This window comes from Nelumbo nucifera, chromosome 5 (assembly GCF_055504915.1).
Source record: "Nelumbo nucifera cultivar China Antique chromosome 5, China Antique-T2T, whole genome shotgun sequence".
NCBI lineage: Eukaryota > Viridiplantae > Streptophyta > Magnoliopsida > Proteales > Nelumbonaceae > Nelumbo > Nelumbo nucifera.
Genome location: NC_142653.1, coordinates 37,828,459 through 37,833,612, shown reverse-complemented (window position 1 = coordinate 37,833,612; position 5,154 = coordinate 37,828,459). Strand labels below are relative to the sequence as shown.

At 36.8% G+C, this 5,154-nt stretch overlaps 1 long non-coding RNA gene across 1 annotated transcript; it reads left to right on the top strand.

The window, feature by feature from the left end:
• Positions 1-2,834: 2,834 nt before the first annotated feature.
• On the top strand, positions 2,835-5,154 carry LOC148791428 (uncharacterized). Its single transcript, XR_016076053.1, has 2 exons — positions 2,835-3,753; positions 4,523-5,154. It is a non-coding gene; the product is annotated as an uncharacterized LOC148791428 (long non-coding RNA).

Genomic DNA, 5,154 nt, shown 5'->3' with positions numbered 1-5,154 from the left:
CTCTAGAAAACGGCACCATATCAGCGCCACACCGGAAAAAACGATGCTCCAATAAACGGGCATTTGTTTGGAACTATTTTTTCAAAAAAAACGGTACTCCAAGCCACGCCTCAGAAATGGGGAAAGCATGGTTTGGAGCAATGCCAAATTTGGCATTTCAGCTCATTGCTGCCAACAGGGCAGTGATGTGGCACTGGATAATGGATACCAGTGCTGAAAACATTTTATGGAGCATTGGTACCAAACAGAAAAAATTACTATTACTCCATAAAACGTCCTACCTGACAGCAACAATTTCAAACAAAAAACAGACACCATTTTTTCGGAAAACAGTGCTTCCAACCCATCATCAGTACCGTTTTCTGTAACAAGTTATATACAAACAATAAAGACGCATTGTCAACACGTGGCTATAGTTTACTGGTGAGAATTCCACGTTGTGACCATCGAGACCTGGGCTCGAATCCCATCTGCCACAATCCGACTTTAGCCCAGTTGGTAGAGCGGAGGGCTATAGTGGGAAGCACCCTTCACCATCATTAGGTCGCTGGTTCGAATCCGGCAGGTAGGATCTTTTACAATTTTATTGTCACCAATTTTTTTCAATCAATTATTAAATGCGCATCTGCTTTACACATGGAAATTTAAAATTACATTAAAAATTATTGTTATTATTAGAATTTTATTAAATTTTGTATTTTATTTTCATTATTAATAAAAATACTTTTATTTTAATAATTCTTTTTATTCAATATGATGAATATATAATATTAGAAATGACATTCCCAAATACTTTTCATAAAATTCTGTACTTTTTCATTTTTTGTATTCTATTTTTTTTTAATATTTATTATTCAATTATAACATTATAAGTTGATTCGAAAAGTTGGATGGTTGACCTGACCCACCGTCTAAATAGGAAAATAGCTTTGCTTTTACATTAGTTTTAAATTATATATTTTATTTACATTATATAAATAATTTTTAAGTATCACACTTACTTTTAATTTGATATAATCAATATATAATATTAGAGATATGTTCAATTTTTCATAATTTTTTAGATAAATTACAAAGACCCCCCCTATTACTACCCTTGTATTTTGTTTTGTGAAAAAGACCTCCTGTATTATGATCGTGAGACAAAAATCCCCTTAACAGTTAAGTGAGATGACAAAAAGCACTAAATTACTAAAATACCCCATTAAACTTTTTTTATTTTCTTTTTCTTACCTTTTTTTTCTCTTAAAAGTTAAAACCTATTTAATCTAACAAATGGATTTCTGGTCCTGCAGAAGAAACTGCTTCTGGAAAACAGGGCCACAAATTAGGAAAACAGGGCCAATGGACGTCTTCAAACTAATGCAGGAAACTTGCCTTGAAAGAGTTTCCTTCTCCTTCATATTGATTGGTTGAGCACGATTCAAATAATACATCGGTGAGTGGTTATAGAGTTTTTCTACTCTTTTCCAAGCTTTTGGAGAGATGAAATGCTACCCACTTCTCAACGCGTCTCACTGGTTGTGATCAGTGAACCAGATTAATTCAAATATTATTTTTAATACTTATCTAACGACAGAGCTGGAAAAATATTGATTTTGGGGAGAAAACCAACCCATCTGAGCCACCTGAGAGGCCCTGCTACGTTACTGTCGCTGCTCTGTCGAGCGAACAACTGAACATAGATCGGGCCAAGATGGGTTCTCAAGTTGGGATATTCGGGACAGATACTATTGGATGGTGGGTGGCAACCTGGTTGGATGGAATCCCTAGTTGAGTTTGTCAGCAACGACATCCTGCAAAAGCGGTTGAGAAACATAAACTTGACGGACACACAAAGTGATTATATGACCACCGAATAGTCACTACAATTAGAAATGAATCTAATTTGATATATAAATTCAGGTTATCAAGGCTGATAGATCCAATTCTGCGGTTAAATAGACTGCTGAGAACTGGAGTTTAATTAGCATGTATAATAATAGAACGTAGATTCAGCATTTTGAATAGCACAGTAACTAATGTTATGGTCAATCCGATTTGAGCCATTTGAGCCACCTGAGAGGCCCTGCTACGTTACTGTAGTCGCTTTATCGTAGATCGGGTCAAGAAGGTGACCCAATATGGGTTTTCGGGTTGGTTTGTATAGGGTATTCGGTTTGGGTTATCGCATGTTATCCTGTTCTACTTTTTGGTTATCAACTTTTTAAATTTGATTTCTGGATTATTGTTCACTAATTAGTTATTGTTTGTTAATATTTCAGTAATTTCTGAGAAAAATTTTCGGTAAATTACAAAGATCCCCCTACGGGGTATGTGACAAAACCCCCTGTATTTTGTTTTGTGACAAAGAGGGTTTAAATTGTTCGAATAATTATTATAAAGGCAATATAGAAATTAAAAAAATATTGCAACGGTGGACTTTTCATCTTTTTGGACGAAAGGCTAATGGAAGGGGTCTTTATCTCACAAAACACTATCATAGTATAGGGGGGTTTTGTTACAAAACAAAGTATTAGAGGCCATTGTCACAGACCCCATAGTATAGGGGGTTTTTGTAATTTACACTAATTTTATATATTCTTTTGATTTTTTGTATATTTTTATTTTAAAAAAATATTATTTAATTATCATATCATCATTTAATTCATTTGACCCAAATTACTAACTCACCATCCAAAAGTAAAATGATTTGTTCAAATATTTTATTATATATGCATCAAATATTTTATTTTGTAAATATATAACAACAAATATCTGCCCAAAAATTTTTTCTAATTTTTTTATTTATTTTGATAATTTTTTGTAAGATAAATCTCTTAAACTATCCTTACTATTCACATAATTAACAAACTACACCTTATTGTTTAGATATTGTCTTAAGCTACCTTAATGTTTCTAAAAATTGACATCGCTGTTAAGTATTAACGGGAAGAAAAGAAATGTCGAATTTGCTTTTCACTATTTCTCAAATTTCAAAATAAAACTCAATTACAAATGTCGAATACGCCGTCCGTTTCCAAGCAAATCATGGCCCGGCTGCAAGCTTTCATTAATCCAACAACGGAAACCATTGATGCGTAAGCAGCGCCACAGGAGAGATTGACGGCAGTGGAGTTCACACCATCTCACTAGCCTAAATGATTGTCCGCCATGATCGCTACAATGAACAAGAAGAACAAAGGGCTTTCTTTGTTTTGACGGAATTAAAAAGGCCCATCGAAGAGGAAATACGGGTGGCGAGCTCTTCATCTACTTCACTTCTAGGCTTTCTTCCTCGTCCATGAAGATCATGATTCTCAGCCCGGGCCGTGAGGATAAGTTCTGGGTTTTCAATACTCTTGGTTTCCCGATTACAGGTTCCAAGAGTGCTTCCAAGTGCCTTCCCAAAACAGCGACCTTAAGTTTCCACGTTTGTAGATCCGAGAGATCTGCTAAACAGATACAGAGCACCGGAAGATACAGAGCGGAGGGGAAGATCCGAGAGATCTGCTGAGTTCCTCCTCGTAACGGCGCAGAACATTACGTCTCTAGAGAGAACATCGGCAATCTCTTTAGTGAGTGTCAGATTCTTTGTTGTGTTGCCAGAAGTAGGAGCACAGAGAGGAGCTCACTGTAGAGGGTGTCAACAACAGAGACTGGTAACCTCAAGAACCCAGATTGAAACATCACGTCTCTGCAAAACCTCGAGAGCCTAGATAGGAAATCACTGTTCATCCCTTTAATCTTGCAATGAGAACAGCGGCGGCGACTGTAAGTTCTTTCTCCGATCTCTTCTCTCTCTTCCTCTCTTTTTCTCCTTCCATTTCTTTTTCTTATTCCAAGGAACAGAGAGTTGAGCAGCTACAGTACAAGTACACACTGTTCATCTCTTTAATCTTGCGACGAGAACAGGGGCAACGACTATAAGTTCTCTCTCCGATCTCTTCCTCTCTTCCCCTTCTTCCACTTCTTTTTCTTCTTCCAGAGAACAGAGAGTTGAGCAGCTGCAGTACAAGTCCGCACTGTTCATCTCTTTAATCTTGCGACGAGAACAGGGGCGGCGACTGCAAGTTCTCTCTCCGATCTCTTCTCTCTCTTCCTCTCTTCCTCTCCTTCCACTTCTTTTTCTTCTTCCAGAGAACAGAGAGTTGAGCAGTTGCAGTACAACTCCGCACTGTTCATCTCTTTAATCTTGCGACGAGAACAGGGGCGGCGACTATAAGTTCTCTCTCCAATCTCTTCTCTCTCTTCCTCTCTTTCTCTCCTTCCACTTCTTTTATTTCATCAAGAGAACAGAAAGTTGAGAAGCTGCAGTACAAATTTGCACTGTTTATCTCTTTAATCTTGCAACGAGAACAGGAGCGGCAACTGCAAGTTCTCTCTCCGATCTCTTCTCTCTCTTCATCTCTTTCTCCCCTTCCACTTCTTTTTCTTCATTCATTCAGAGAACTGAGAGTTGAGCAGCTGCAGTACAAGTCCAAAAAATTACTGAACACATCAATCTTGCGATCCTAATCTCTGATGGTCCATATTTTTTCAGTCTGGGATTTAACGTCTTGTCGAGCTGGTGTATATGCACTATAAGTATACCCAAGACAAATTCGGAGGTCACCGCTCGAAGATGGAATCGTCAGAGGCAGAAACGGCATTTTCAAAACTATCACGTTCTGGCCTCTCTCTCTCATTTGGACTCAACAAACCCAACTTCAGAAATGGCAGAAACGGCTCAGTTTGACTATGCTGTTGTTTCACTTATACCGGTCATCACTGATGTTGATACAGGTGGTGGCAAATACTGTCAATGGTCAGAGGACTGTCCAGTACTCATTTGCACCGTCACCGCTGCAACTTTCAATAGCGGCGGTGAACAAGGGTATTTTGTGATGGAAAATTAATGGAAAGTGAGATTTTAGACAATTATCAGAAAATTTCAGGGTACTTTAAGATAATATATAAACAGTAAGGGTATACTTTGTCAATTTTGTGAATAATAGGGGTAACTTAAGAGATTTATTATTCTTTGTATTTTCTGTTTTTAAAAGTTTTATTATTTGAATATGACATCATTTTATTTCTATGTTGATTTTAGATAAGGCATTCCATTTACATCATTTATAAAATTACGTTTTATATATCATGATTATTTTAATTTATATAATGAATATATAATAT